Source organism: Stenella coeruleoalba (genome assembly GCF_951394435.1).
Source record: "Stenella coeruleoalba genome assembly, chromosome: 5".
Classification (NCBI taxonomy): Eukaryota; Metazoa; Chordata; class Mammalia; order Artiodactyla; family Delphinidae; genus Stenella; species Stenella coeruleoalba.
Window position 1 is genome coordinate 53,859,592 of NC_137150.1, and position 16,785 is coordinate 53,876,376.

Sequence of the window (16,785 nt, forward strand, 5' to 3'; positions counted from 1 at the left end):
GGATGCAGTGCCAGCCCACACCTCTGTGACTATCCTATCACAGTAGAAACAAACACTGTCTTATGTTCACCTTACTAATTCCACGCATGCCTGTGCACATGGCAGCTAAGTCTCAGCAAGTTGTAAAGTGATCATTAACTTTCCAGTCTCTAGTAATGCAGTAGCCAATCTGCAGTGTTTTACACTTTCCTAGTATCAATTCCAAAATATGAAGCTTCTGGGTCAAAGAATATTAGTTTATAACATCACAGCAGTATCCTGGAATGCCTATTCATTTTTTTTTTTTTTGCGGTACGCGGGCCTCTCACTGTTGTGGCCTCTCCCGTTGCAGAGCACCGGCTCCAGACACGCAGGCTCAGCGGCCATGGCTCACGGGCCTAGCCGCTCCGCAGCATGTGGGATCTTCCCAGACCGGGACACGAACCCGTGTCCCCTGCATCGGCAGGTGGACTCTCAACCACTGCGCCACCAGGGAAGCCCACTAGAGTACCTATTCTTGTATACAGTCTTTCACAGCATTGTGTTTTAACATCTTTTTTTTTTATTATTTGTGAATATGATAATCAAGCATGGTAGTATCTATATTGCTGTTTAATTTATGTTGTCTGTCCCTGATTGTATGAGGAGAGGATTACATTGTTAGAAGGTTGGGTGAACAACAGTGTACATCACAGAGAAGTTCCTAAGAAACAGACAGACACAGCTGTCCGATGCCCAGTTTTCTGGTTCAAAGGGGTCATAGATTTGAAGCATTATCTTTTCCTTCAGATCTTTACTCACATCACCTTCTGAGTTAGAAATTCCCGGCCTCATATATTAAATATGAAACACCATCCTGACATTTTATATCTCCTTATACCTCTATATTTTCCTCTCTAGCACTTATTAACATATTATATAACAGTTTTGTTTATTACCTCTTTCCTGCAGTAGAATATAAACTCCTTGAAAGTAGAGAATTAGGACTGTTTTGTTCAATACTGTATCTGGCAAGTAGAGACCATTCAATACTATATCTTAAATGAATAAATGAGTGGATAGATACTATGTTTCTTACATGTCCTGTTTTTATTAAGTAAAGCATGCATACGGGACTTTTGCTTCCACTTAAAATGCAAAAAGTTGCAGGGGACCATTGCTCCCACCCTAAAATGAGAATAAGTGAGACAGGTTACAAAAGCATAGTTTCAAATAATCTTTTAGAGATCTGAGATGCAAATAAGCCTAAATAAACTGAAATCCAGAAAGCTATGAGTCCTTCCTAGGACTTATGGCAGAATGACAAGATGAAGAGGTATCATGGTAAAGAGAGATCAGAAAAACTTCTAATGAACTTTTAACAGACCCCCTTGGGATGTCATGATGACTTAGAATCCCTACAGCCTCAGCCACGGAGCCAGTATCAGCCAACGATTCTTCCCCATAGGCCTTCACGGAGAACACAGAGTAGGACACCAAGAGGCTGGAAGCATGGAAGATTAACTGCAAGAAATCTCTCTGAAACACAAAAGGTGTTCACCAAGTACAAGAACCAGCTGTTGAAAGCTGGGTTAGGTTTGCTCAGAGAAATCCTTCTGAAGTGCCTCAGATCTGCACTGAGCACATAGAACTAGCTACCAGTGGTTGCGGACAAGGAAGGATATCTGAGAAAAATTCCTCTGAGGCATCCAGCATTTTACTGGGTACAGTGTAAGTCAATGGTTGCTGGAGATGAGGGGGGGAGGGTAGGTAAAAGAAGAAAAATCCATTCCAGGTACTCCAAGTCATCAATAAGTACAAGGCAGTAGCTCACTGAAGTTTAGAGCAGGGCAGCAGGGCAAAAAGAAATCTCCTGAAGTTCAGAAAACTAGCCACGGGACTGTAGAGCAAAGGTTACTTCAAGCAGCCGAAAACAAATCAAGACAAAACCAAACTGACATTTAGGCTGTAAAACAGAGAGGTCACGCATGCTTTGGAGTACTGGCCGCTGGATATAGAAGTATCATCGGAGTCACATCAGGAATCAAATCTCAGCATGGAGTTTACCATAAATTACATTGTTAGCATAAACTCTAATAGTTTATGACTTGAGACCTCAGGCATACAAAAACACTCTTAGCAGGTGGACTGTTCCAAGGGCTCAGAGCTCATCTCTCTGCAGTGGCCAAAGCCCAGTCCTAAAGACCAGCCTTTCGGGGAATGTGCTAGACTTGAGGAAACCAGGCCTGCTGAGTTAACCCTTAACTCTTTCCCATGCAGAAATGTTGAAATAATTTCTTCACACTGAAAGGAAATGATCTGCAGGGAGAAATAGAGAGCACCCAAAAGGTAAATATAATTGGTATTTAATGAGCAAATGTAATAGATACATGTATTTTTAAATTTTATATATACCTGCTAGAATGGCTAAAATTAAAAAGACTGTCAACACCATATATTGACAGGGCTTTGGAGCAACTGGAACTCTCGTACTTGGCTGGCGATCACATAAAATGGTACTACCTCTTGAAAAATCAGTTTGGAAATTTCTTAGAAAGATAAACATGTATCAGCCATATTACCCAGCAATCCCAAGTCTAGGTATTTATCCAAGAAAAATGGAAAATACAAAAACATGCACAAGCATGTTCATGATAACTTTATTTATAATAGACAAAACTGGAAACAACCTTAATGACTATTATTTGAAGAACAGATAAGCAAACTGTGGTTTATTCATACCTAGTAACAAAAAAGGAAGAGCTTATTGACACATACAACACCATGGATGAATCTCAAAATGTTATGATATGCGAAAGAAGCCAAACACAAGAGTACATTTGTAAAATTCCATTTATACAAAGTCCTAGAACCAATCTATGGTGAAAGAAATCAGAACAGTATTCACCTTTGGGATTGGAGTACCATTGTAAATGTACTCAGTATAAATCCTAAAAAAAAAAGAAATCCTCAAAAGGGTTCATCTCATGCTTAGAGACGCAGAATTTCTAATATAATAGTGCTGAGGCTAAGCACAAAATACTAAAAATACTGTTGAGAAAAAAAAAAAGTTATTCACTTTTCAATAAGAAAGAATTAGAGAAACTAAAATATACTTATTAAGGGACAGATATTAGCCAACATAGCCAACATCTAGAAAATCTCAGCATGAATGTTGAAGTAATCATTAGATTCTAAGTCTGTTAAAATTATAATAATTTTATGTTCAGTGAATTCTTCACTTTGCACAGGAGGCTCCTTAAGTCTGAAATTTTCAAGAGGCTGCTGTTCAGTATTAAATTTCCAATCACCAAATGTATCTCAAAAGATAAAATCATAAAAATTCTTAGCTTCAAAAATGTAATCATAGACTGCAGACATAGAGTTTATTTAGCCAAAAGCTTTTTTTAAATAACTCAGGAAAGCTATGCAGTTAGCAACGAAGGCCATGGTCTATGGTATGGTCTTTTAATCTGTCAGTGTCTTGAAGGACATTTATTATAGCAATACAACTTTCAACTCCCTTTGAGGAAATCTTTCAGAGGGCTGTGTAAATTGTCATGTGATATTTTTGGAAATTTCTCAAAAGATCTTTTCATCGTGTTTAAAAAGATAGTTGTTCTTATAGATTCATTGCTTCCTTAAAAGTAACTTATTCTTGTCTACATGTTCACTAACCTATTAGTTTTATTTGAGATTACCGATCCCTTTCAGCCTAAAAAATAAACAGTAAATTTAGATCAGACTCATAATTTATTTGGAGGACATTCTGATGTTGATCTTAGGGAATTTTGTGAGGAAAGCATAGCTAGATATTTAATATAACCTTTTGAGATCGACACTGTATACTTTTAGTTATTTTCTGGACCTTTTCTAATTTCCTTAAGCATTTTACTGGATGTAGGAAATTGCATTTTATTTGCAAACTTCTCTGCTCATTCCAATAACATCTTTTGGACATGGACACACAAATTAGATGTGTGCACTTCATTCAAGCATTGTTTCTTAAAATAAACATACCTGAAACAAGAAATCGGAATTTTACAAATACACAAAATAATTTACTTGAGAAATAAACTTTCCTCGGAAATGGTACGAGTTGAACAGAATATATATGGATCAAGTTGCTGTGCTATATGTAATATGAATTCTTAACGTCAGTATTTTAATAATTGCATCTTATGCTATAAAAATACATAGAGACAATATTTGGAGAAATGCTGGAAAAAGGTAGGCAATCATTCTTTAGAAAGCATTCACCTGGTAAGCTATGTGCCAGGCACCAAACAAGTTTAGTTGGAGCTGATTTCCCTTTTTGGCTTTTTCTTTCACTTTCCTTTTATTCTCCTGTAGGCCCTTTAAACCTGCTCTTTCCAGGCTTCTTCATAAATTCTCTTTTCTCATTTTTCTATCTCTTTTTCTTCCTTTCAAGGAATTTGAAAGTCAAGTCCCAAATGTATCTCCTTATCTATCATTTAAAATTTTCCCTCACTTTTATTACTTGTTTTATAACCACAATTAACTTCAACTCAGTCACCCTCAGGGCTAAGACTTCAGGACTGTTTACTTTTTAAAATCATCTCAGAGGAATACTCGGGGTTGCTGAGCATCATTAATTCAAACACAGTTGTCACATGTTGACAGCAATGGGATACTGGTCTTGGGAAGACAAAACTGTGTGTGTGCTTGGGTAATTGAAAGTCTGCATTGAGTACTGAAAACAGTGCAGGCTTCTTTTGCTGAGAAGAATAGAAAGGAAAATAAGTATTTATTGAGCATGTCCTATACTAAGTAAATGCTTATATATTATTAATTATTTCATTGTGTCCTTTAAATGACTCTACAAGCTTGGGATTTCAGATAGAAGAGGTACAATCTAGTTTTGCAGCAAAGAGTTGCTGGTAATGAGATTAGACCGGCAGACATGTAAATTACAGCCAGATGGACTTCACATTTAGAGCAGCCAGTCTTGCAACTGGGTGTCTTAGTCACACAGACGTACTGAGGAGCAAGATAGTTCAGCAGAACCACTTCCCAGCCAAAAGCTTTATTTAGGCAAGGGTGAAATTAAAAGAAAAATACTGATAAATGTCCTTTAACTATGAATAGTGTACACAAATGCACAAAGAATAAAATGATTCCTGTTATTTTAAAAGTTAATCTGTCAGGAAAACCCAGTGAGAAAAAAAATTAATCATTACATTCATAAAATATACATATTTATGGAAACAGTTCACAGTTTGAGTAACATTATAATAGTCAATAATTTAAAATCACAAAATATCTCTTAAAAGACATAATTATTTGCAAATACTGTACAAGTAACAAATCATGTTTACAAGATATATTTTAATCATGTTATAAAACTTCTGTCATCACAGCTAAAATGCCACTTGATTGATACTGTATGCTCCAAATTAAGGTTCCTATGTACTCAATTGCTGCTGTTCTTTGTGGGGTTTTGTTTTGTTTTTTTTGCCTGTGTTGGGTCTTTGTTGCTATGCGCGGGCTTTCTCTAGTTGCGACGAGAGGGGGCTACTCTTCATTGTGGTACGTGGGCTTCTCATTGCAGTGGCTTCTCTTGTTACGGAGCACCGACTCTAGGCTCATGGGCTCAGTAGTTGTGGCACACGGGCTTGGATGTTCCGTGGCATGTGGGATCCTCCCGGTCCAGGGCTCGAACCCGTGTCCCCTGCATTGGCAGGTGGATTCTTAACCGCTGTGCCACCAGGGAAGCCCTCTTTGTGTTTTTTAAAAAGTAAGAACATAACTTACTTTTTTTAGTAAAGAAAATAATGTTTTGACAATGTCAAACTCATTCTTAAAATAGTATGGTATTGATGCATCTTATGATGCATCCAGTAAAAACAAAAATATGTAGTGATTTAGGTTATCTTCACAGACATTGTGTGTGTGTTCATTTGGTATTGATTAGAACCGAAGCTAATGAGGCCAAGTATTATAAGAACTGTGGTTAACAGCTGGATTATAACAAGCAAATTCCATTGTTTAAATTGCCAGCATTAACCAGCAGCATAAATAGTTAATTTTTTTTTTTTTTTTTGCTTTGTTTGTTGTCACCTGATGAGAGGAGGTAGAAAGTTTGTGTGGCTCTCTGTTAAGATGACAGAGCTGCTGGTTACTCTTCCTATTAGTGGTGCTCTTTGACTGTGTAAACTAGTTCTAAGTTGAAATACAACTACCAGTTGCCTTAATGGTTTTTGGCTTTGCCAACTGCATTAGTTAAGGATGGAGAGCAATAAGCAAGACAGGGATCATGAGACTGATGCCTGTGTGTATGTCTAGAAGGACCATTTCTGGGTTGACAGTTCATTAGCTTTGTGATATTTGGTCAACTGGTTAACATCTCTCAGCCTGTTTGGTTTGTTTGTTGCATCAGTCTGTAAAACAGGAATAATAATAATACTATCTTACCTTCTTCAAAAAGTTATTGTGGGAATCAAAAAAAGATTATATCTGTTAAAAGATAACGGAGGCATATTTAAAAATTTAAGGGTTTATTTGAGCAAAAATTGATTTGACTCTGGCAGCATCAAACTGGATGCACTCTGCAGATAGGAGCTAGGGGCAAGGCTTATAGAGAAGAGGGGGAAGCAAAGTAAGGGCATTATTTGATTGGCTACAGCTTAAGTGGTTACATTCTTTGAGAAAGCCTAGTTAGCTGTGATTCGTTGTCTTTACACTGTAATTTCTTAAACTTGAGACATTTCAGGCTTAGGTTTTAGTTTGCTTTTGTAGGCTCCTATTAAAACCACCTCAGTCTAATGGTCTTCTTGTTTAATTAATTTAGCATGCCAAAAGCACCTCTCAAAATTGCAAAACTTATAAATCTATTGTCCCATAACAAGACCAGATCAAAACAGACTGTAGTAAAATCAAGAGGTAAAAACATATTAGCTTTACCTTGCTCCTCGGAATCAAAATCGGGTGCCAGATTCTTGGCCTTTTCAAATTTCTTTCTTCTTGGAGGGCAGAGACTAAGGAAAAGGTTCTTTCCTAAGAGCCTTAGAACCTATATCCCCACCATGTACTCTCCAGTTCTATTCTTCACTCAAGCTTGTGTACCATGACTTGGAGGACTTTCATTGCCCAGATGGTGTCTCTCCTTATTCCTTCACCATTATTGGCTTCCTGAATGATAAATTTGTTGTGATTTTCCAAGTCCACATTCATCCTTCTGTTCTGTCTTTAGCAGTCTTCAGGCTGTGTGTTGAGTTATACTCCCAACTTCTGGGGCTGTAATTCTTAACTAGTTTCCCAAGAGGGAGGCCTCACACATTCTCTAATTCCTCAGAGTGAAAATTCTTAGATGTGGCAAAATTTCCTTGGGGTCTGGTTTAGAAATAAGGTGAGTGTCATAATATAGGTTACTACACCAAACTTAAAAAAATTTTTTTTTTATATTGGAGTATAGTTGATTAACAATGTTGTATTAGTTTCCAGTGTACAGCAAAGTGATTCAGTTATACATATACAAGTATCTATTTTTTTTCAAATTCTTTTCCCATTTAGGTTATTACAGAATATTGAACAGAGTTCCCTGTGCTATACAGTAGGTCTTTGTTGTTTATTTATTTATTTTTTAAAAATTTTTATTGGAGTATAGTTGATTTACAGTGTTGTATTAGTTTCAAGTATACAGCAAAGTGAATCAGCTATAAATATGCATATATCCACTCTTCATTTGATCCTTTTCCCATATAGGCCATTACAGAGTATTGAGTAGAGTTCCCTGTGCTATACAGTAGGTCCTTATTAGCTCTCTATTTTATACATAATAGTGTGTATATATCACTTGCAATCTCCTAATTTATCTCCTGATTTATCCTTCCTACCCTTTTTCCTCCTGGTAACCATAAGTTTGTTTTCTACATCTGTAACTCTATTTCTCTTGTAAATAAGTTCATTTGTACCATGTTTTTAGATTCCACATATAAACGATAGCATATATTTGTCTTTCTCGTCTGATTTACCTCATTCAGTCTGACAATGTCTAGGTCTATCCATGTCGCTGCAATGGCACTATTTCATTCTTTCTTATGGCTGAGTAATATTCCATTGTATATATGTATCACATCTTCTTTATCCATTCATCTGTCGATGGACATTTAGGTTGCTTTCCTGTCTTGGGTATTGCAAACAATGCTGCTATGAACATTGGTGTGTATGTATTCTTTCGAACCATATATGCCCAGGAGTAAGATTGCTGGATCATATGGTAGCTCTAGCTTTAGTTTTTTTGTTGTTTTTGTTTTTGTTTTGCGGTATGTGGGCCTCTCACTGTTGTGGCCTCTCCTGTTGCGGAGCACAGGCTCCGGATGCGCAGGCTCAGCGGCCATGGCTCATGGGCCCAGCCGCTCCGTGGCATGTGGGACCTTCCTGGACCGGGGCACAAACCTATGTCCCCTGCATCAGCAGGTGGACTCTCAACAACTGTGCCACCAGGGAAGCCACTATTTTTCGTTTTTTAAGGAACCTCCATACTGTTCTCCATTGTGGCTGTACCAATTTATATTCCCACCAACAGTGTAGGAGGGTTCCCTTTTCTCCACACCCTCTCCAGCATTTATTGTTTGCAGATTTTTTGATGATGGCTATTCTGACCAGTGTGAGGTGATACCTCATTGTAATTTTGATGTGCATTTCTCTAATAATTAATGATGTTGAGCATCTTTTCACATGACTCTTGGCCATCTGTATGTCTTCTTTGGAGAAATATTTATTTAGGTCTTCTGCCTATTTTTTGATTGGATTGTTTGTGTTTTTGATATTGAGCCACGTGAGCTGTTTGTATATTTTGGATATTAATCCCTTGTCAGTCACATTGCTTGCAAATATTTTCTCCCATTCTGAGGGTTCTCTTTTCATCTTGTTTATGGTTTCCTTTGCTGTGCAAAAGCTTTTGAGTTTAATTAGGTCCCATTTGTTTAGTTTTGTTTGTATTTCTGTTACACTAGGAGATCGATCAAAAAGGTATTGCTGTGATTTATGTCAAAGAGTCTTCTGCCTATGTTTTCCTCTAAGAGTTTTATAGTATCTAGTGTTACATTTAGGTATTTAATCCATTTTGAGTTTATTTTTGTGTATGGTGTTAGAAAATGTTCTAGTTTCATTTTTTTACATGTAGCTGTCCAGTTTTCCCAGCACCATTTATTGAAGAGGCTGTCTTTTCTCCATCATATAGTCTTGCCTACTTTGTCATAGGTTAATTGACCACAGGTGCATGGGTTTATTTCTGGGCTTTCTGTCCTGTTCCATTGATCTGTATTTCTGTTTTTGTGCCAGTACCATATTGTTTTGATGACTATAGCTTGGTAGTATAGTCTGAAATCAGGGAGCCTGATTCCTGTAGCTCTGTTTTTCTTTCTAAAGATTGCTTTGGTTATTCAGGGTCTTTTGTGTCTCCATACAAATTTTAAGATTTTTTGTTCTAGTTCTATGAAAAATGCCACTGGTAATTTGATAGGGATTTCACTGAATCTGTAGACTGCCTTGGTAATATAGTCAGTACTACCCAAGGCAATATTGGCAATATTGACAATATTGCTTCTTCTAGTCCAAGAACATGGTATATCTTTCCATCTGTTTGGTCATCTTTGATTTCTTTCATGAGCATTTTATAGTTTTTGGTATATAGGTCTTTTCTCTCCTTAGGTAGGTTTATTCCTAGGTATTCTATTCTTTTTGATGTGATGGTAAATGGGATTGTTTCTACACCAAACTCTTTACTTGGCAATATTTGGAGCAAGTCTCTTGTCTGGACCCAGGCATCTTAACTCTTACCCGGTTGTTTAGGCCAAAAATGGTGGAGTCATCCTTTACTTCTCCCTTGATATCATACTGCCCACACACTCCATCAGGAAATCCTGTTAGCTCTACCATCAATAGATAGCCAGAATCCAACAACATCTCACTACTTTCTCGCCACTCTTGTCCTGTCTACGATGGTTTCAGCAGCCTCCTAACTACTCACCCTACTTCTGTCTCTGGCTCCCTCCCCACAGTGTCTTCTCAGAATATCAGCCACAGTTATCCTTCAAAAGCTAACTCAGACCCATGCAGTGCTCTGCTTCTCATAACCCTCTGGGTAAAAGCCAGTCCTTTTAATGCCCTAAAAGGCCTTACAAAATCTAACCTCCTTACCTAACTGACCCCATCTCCTGCTCCTATCCCCTCTGCTCACTGCTGCGGTCCTGGTCTTTCACAGTCTACCTTATTTAAGTTTAAACCCCATCCCCAGCACTACTGAGTCCCCTAGACTGTATAAAACCATAGCACTTATAACATCCTATATAAGCTACTTAGTGACTGTCAGTCTCTCACCTCTGCAATAAAAGGTGTGTGAGGACTTGGAGGGATACTTGTCTGTTTTATTCACTGATGTTTTCCTGGAATCTAAATCATTGCCTGTTATGTAGTAACTTCTCCAATAGTTGCTCTAAGAATGAATGAAATATATATATATATATAATTTTTTTTGTGGCCCATCTAGAGCACTATCTAGGATATTAAGGGCAGATTTTTTTCCTCTCTGCAAGTGCCTCAGTACCAGATTTGATCATTAGTCCAAAGTATATCTACAGAGCCTTTATATAGAGAGAGTTCCTGGCAGCTGCTTTCTCTGACATGCGTAATAGGCCACGAAGACCATAAAGACTAAGCCCCTTTCTGGAATCTACACAACATCTCATTGCTCATTTTTAGAATTTGTTGTACGATATCTTCTTAAATAAATTTAAACTGTCTAAACAACTTAGTCTAAAGATGCATTTTAACAGAAAATTTACTTGGGAGTCTGTGTGTATGTTGCAGAAAATGTGTCTAATTCAGATGTGGTAAATAGTTTCTTGGCAAGGTATAGAATGTCTGGCATTCCTAGAATTGTTAGAAATACATGTTTTAAAAGTAATTCCTTTATTTCCTTTACCCTTTATCTAGATATTCTATCAAATACCTCTGTAGTCTGGGAAAGATTGACACTAGTTTAAGTAAAAGTGTTAATAGACCAAACCAAAGCAAACACTACTGAAATGAAAATGCCACAAAGAAAGTGACATGATAAAACCGAGATTATTGAAATGGAAAATGGCATAATGTTTTATAGCATGAATAGCTGAGATATTTGCTTGTCAGAAAAACATTTGTCTTCATTGAAATACCTCAACTTTTGTTTAATTTTACATCAAAGATGTTTCTTTGAACGTTTGACATAATTAGTGATTTCTTTTGTTACTCTTTCAAATGAAAATGAGCAAAGATTGTAGGCAGACATAATATGAATTAGAGAGCAACCATGAATTAGTTTGAAGTCCTAGGTCTTTCTTTACACTAGTTTTGAATTTGGCTGTAATCTAGAATATGTAGACAAAATGAGGACAAACTGGCATTCTATTATTTGATCAATGTTTGTGGAAATGCTAAATATTACTTAGAAATAGTTTCCCTGCCAGGTTTACTATTTGACTAGTATATATGTATGTGTGTGCATGCACGTGGGTGTGCACGTGTGTATACACACACACATATATCTATGTGTAAATAAACAGTCATAAAAAATGATTTTCCTTGAATTCGAAACTAAAAAATTTCAAGTCGGCAAGTTATAAAGTAATAATGCTTTATTTTTCTCTAACATGTTTTAGTTTTGCTTTCAAACAGATTTTAGGCCAGAGAAACAGGACCCATTATAAGATTATTTACCTTTGAGATTGTGTTTAAGGCCACATTTTCCGTGTCTGCTGCACAGAATTATATCTTTCTACTGATAAAATATTTGAAAAGTGTGCAATAAAACATACATTTTATGACAACTTTTTTTGTACTGAAATCAAATTCCCTGCCAGCACATCTCTTGCTTGACTGGAGAGAGCTGGGGGGCTTAGTCATGTAGAATAACACTACATTATAAGTCCTGGCTAAAAGCAGGACTTATAATGAAGGAACGATCTGAATTGCTGATGACAGTGGCTATTGGTGTGGGAATAAAGTGACTGAGAGATTTCCCTGTGCATTTTGCCAAGACCACAAAGGATGGGGATTAACAGGTCAGGCTATTCATCCTAGCATCTAGAGGTAAAATAAGAACTCTTATATTTATATTATCATTGAGGAAGAATGAAAAATTATGTTTATTAAAGTGATTGGATTTTGTATATAAGTCACTCTAAAAATTCTAATAAAACTAAGGGTGGAATAAAAAGATACTACACAAATATTTAGAAAAAATTCATTAAGGGAATCTTTTGGCAAGTTAATTAAGTAATACTATTAAAATTTTTTTTTTAAATTATTTTTTACCCCTCTTATCTCAAGGAAGAATGGGTTACAGTTAGAACAGAATAATGGGAATTGAACCACATATGTTTGTTTACATAGGTTGATAAGTGAAAATAATGAAACTGACATATAATGGTCACAGACGTGTATAGGTATGGAGCTTGTTTTTATTATCCATACCCAAGAAGATTAGAGAAGGGAAAAATAATCAAGTATGTACAAGGAAGGCAAAAGTTTCCTCAAGAAATTCTTTTTTAAAAGAGAAAGAACTAAATTAGTTGTTAGCATATGAAATTTTAAAAACTGGACAATACTGGCTAGAACTTTTCACTTCTGGATCACTGATCTGAATACAACAGATGACATGTCATCAGGGACCAAAGCCATTACCATAGTGTCTTATGTGAAATAAGGTAATTCTCACATTTCTTTTCCAAGAGTAGAAATGGCCATGCATACTATGAATTATTAGAAGTAAGATAGGTATGGAAATTTGTTGAGGAAAAATAATGAAATTAGATGGAATAAACCAGTCTCCTATTCCTTTACAAAATCAAATATAACTCTCATTTAAAAAGCAAAACATTGCTCTTTATGAAACTACCATAAGAAGATGTGATAGACTCTAAATCAGTATGTAATAAACAATTATTGTTTTTTTCTTTTTATTTACTCCCCCTCTTCTGGGAAAATGATACACAGATTTTGCTGGGACCGACATCCTGTTCCATCCTCATCCAGATGGTATGGGTGGGCTTGTCCTGACCCTCACCTCTAGAGGTGGGACATTGACTTCCTTTGAGAAAACAAGAGCTTTTCCTCTTACCTTTGAAGTTACTGGGAAAGACCGTCTTTCTTTCGTTTGATGGTGTGTGGTAAAACTGTAACAGTCATTTTACCACTATAGCAGAGAATCTAGTTATTAGGAGGCAACAGTGTGGAGTCTGAGGGCAAGGCCAGAGTGTGGAAGAGAGGTCAGAGAGATAGAGAGGAATCAGATCCTTGGTGATCTGATTTTAAGCTTCTGGTTCAATTTTTTTCTACTTTTATACTTTCAGTTAATAAAGTGATAGATTCCCTTTATTGTTTTAGTTGGATTTTTTTTCTCATTTGAAACATAAATAATTATTTTCATGGAAAGTGCTATTAAAAGTAGGATGCTAAAAATAATAGACCTGAAATGTGGCAATAGATAACTGAAAATATGTGATGGAAAATGTTGGGATGGAAAATTTTTCCTCTAACATTCTAGGTTCCTCTGCTGGCCTAATAATTAAATTGACATGAGACAGATTAACAAGTAAAAAAAAAAAAAAAATACTTATGATTGTATGGGAAACCCACATAACATGAGAGATTCTAAAGATGAGTAAAATGAGGTATATATGTCATCCTGGACTAAAGTGAGGTAGGTAGGGGTCTGGGACTTCAAAGAGAAGGAAGGCAATTTAAAGGAAGATAAAGAGAGCAAATGTTTGGTAAACAAATGTTTGCTGTGCTGAGCCACATAGAAACAATGGGACACTGTTTTTTAACAAACAGACTTTGCTAGGTTTCTCCCTATCTGTCACACCTAGTTCATATTATATTATAGTTATCTACGGTAATAGCTGCCTTCCTGGAACAGGTCCTCTATCTCAGTTTTTTAAGTCAGGTAGAGGGAACATCAAACGTTCTTCCTGAGTCTTTTGTTTCTTAAAAGTAATCAGCCTAAAATAATCTTCATGACAAAGAGACACATTTTGGGGTGGCAAATTTTGCACCCCTACAAGAAAAATGAAAACCCCCTCATTCCCCACCAAAATAAGGAAGCAGACAACCCTTGTTACATCATAGCTGAATAGCTGGGTAAATATCACCTTGTATTTAGGGATTCAAATCAAGACTGCAGAGTTAAGATACTTGGTAGAAAATATTCTAAGTATGGTGGTATATGATGGCCTTCAGAACATTCATTAGAAATAAAGTTACTTTGAAAGTACAATTGAACACAAAAATGAACAGAGGCTCTTTAAAAACAATTGAATTTTTTTTTTCCAGCAGCAGGTTTGAAACAAATCTGTCCAAACTTTGAGAACATTTTATAACTGCCAGTTCCCAGGACTCCAGAGATGCCATAGTATTTTCTTCTTTCCAAACCTTGTTTTCAGCCCTTCCCATTTATTCTAGAAGTTCCAGGTAGTTTTCCAGTCAATTTCCTTTTACTGACATTAACCAGAGTAAATTTCTGTTGTTTGTGGCCTGAGAAACCTAATTGATTAAACACATTTCACACATTAATTTTTCATCAGCCTTTGATAATCTAAACAACTTAAAAACTATCTTTTAAACATCCCCTTACATGTGCATGATCAAATTAGTGCTTGTTTTAAAAGAAAAAATAACTTTAAAAATTACATATTTCTTATTATTAATAGATTATTTTCCCCAAACCATTTTCATTTTATTACTGTTATGATGTTACCAAACCCAAGTTTGTGTGCCCAATGCACAGTGAGGCCAAACAAACGGAAATGCTGGAGTTTGGAGGAGAGAAATGTTTATTGCTGGGCCAAACAAGGAGAATGGGTGGCTCGTGCTGAGAAACCCCAAACTCCCTGATGGTTTTCAGGGAGAAGTTTTTATAGGAAAAATTTAGGGTGAGGGCTGTAGTATGTGTGACTTTGCTTTGATTGGTTGGTGGTGAGGTAACAGGGTGGTACTCCAGGTATCTTGTGCTCAACATGAAGTTTCCATCCTCCATGTGGGTGGGGATCTTATTTCCTGTAGAAGAACTCAAGGGTATTGTTATGTATATTCTATGAGGAGGAAGCAGGACCTGCCCCAAGGCTGCATTACTGTTTCTTGACTGCGTCTCCTTTCTTTCTGCATCCCCTCCCTTTCCTGCTTAGCAACTATTTGAATCTGCCCTTTGGAACTCAGAGAAGATCAAGGAAGCCGAATTAAGCCTATTTCCTATAAACAAGAAACAGGGGACATGGAAAGGATTTGTACTAGATGATTAGTTTTTACATCTAAACTCATTTTCTTCTTGTTTTACTTCAAAGCCTCCACATGACCTCCATTTCAAATGGAAGAAACCTGGTGGTGCATCCATTCCAACTCCCCATTTAATGAGGAAATTTAGAGGCTTTGAGATCTAAGGTCTCACAGTTACTAATTATCATTGACTTCTAGGCTGAAAAACCATGGTATTTCTACTTGCCCACCTGGGTAAGGCTAAACACTTTTTGGAGGAAGAATTGCCTCTCCGGGCTCAACTATTTTCTTGACAAAGGAAGCAAAATTGAACAGGCAAGTGAATTTGCAATTCAGTTCACCAGGGTATCATTTGCTGTGATCAAACCACAAAGTTATTAAATGCTAGTCCATTCATAGGAAGAAGACAAATTAAATTTGTCTCTGAAAGTGTTTCTTTAAAGGAATAAGCTTATATAAAAGATCAACGAACATTTATCAAACACCATGTATCATGTGAATAAGTTGCAGTTTCTGCTCCAAAGTGGAGGAAATGGGTTGATTTTATTTAATAGAAATGGAAATTCCAGAAAGGGGAACAAAAAAGGACTTTAATTCTAATTTACATGATCTTTCTGAATAGAATAAGAGATCATTGTGACTGGATAATAAAAAGTTCTCCCTCCAATATCAAATTACTTTTCTTCCCTTTAAAAGGACAAAAGTGTTAACATTCACCAAGTAGATTCCATTCAGTGGAAACTTTGAAAAGATTGAAAAAAAGAACTTTTTTTCTTCACTTATTATTTTTTGCTGCCTTATTACTTCATTGTAGAAGGTACTGCTCCATGCTCTTTAGTTTAGTGACTAATGTAATTCACAGAACATTGGTGACTCATTCTAGAAACTGGTCTTTCTTCTCAATTTTACTTGTTTTTTTTTTTTTCTCCCACTAATAATCTGTATGGAGAAATACATAAGGCATGCTATTATCCTTTGAATATATTCCTTCATATAGAGAAACATGCAGAAGACCCAGTTCTGTGGAATAATACTTAGGGTGGACTGTACCTCATTGCCCATTTATTTCCTTAGATATTTCAAATAGTCTTTGAAGCAAAATAACAAGTTTGTAATTCCCCATTGCTTTTTACAGATTCTCAGTAATCAACAATTTAACAAAATAGTCTGTGACTAATAATACTATATACCACAATTTGATGAACTATTCATTTTAACTTAGGTAGTCGCTTTTTTGATATTGCCTGTACTTAAGCATATATAAACATATATGACTATTATATATATATATGTATTAATTTTACACATTCTGAGACAAAAAGCAAAAGGAATTTCTATAAGTTTTCTGCATGAATTTTAAAAATAGTGGTCTGACTGTGAAGCCAGGATCAGAAAACTTGCTGTACAAGGCCCAATAGTAAATATTTTAGGTTTTGTGTCATGTAGCCTCTGTTCCTTCTACTCTATGCTGTCAGGAAAGCAGCCATAGTTAGAAAGGAATTGGCATGGCTGCATTAAAAAAAAACCCACTTTATTTACAAAAACAGGTAG

General features: G+C 36.2%; 1 protein-coding gene across 9 annotated transcripts in view; it reads left to right on the top strand.

Annotated features, from left to right (window-relative positions):
• NAALADL2 (N-acetylated alpha-linked acidic dipeptidase like 2) overlaps positions 1 to 16,785 on the top strand; it is a 1,497,545-nt gene that overhangs the window by 1,122,778 nt on the left and 357,982 nt on the right. The gene's annotated exons all lie outside the window — the stretch shown is intronic.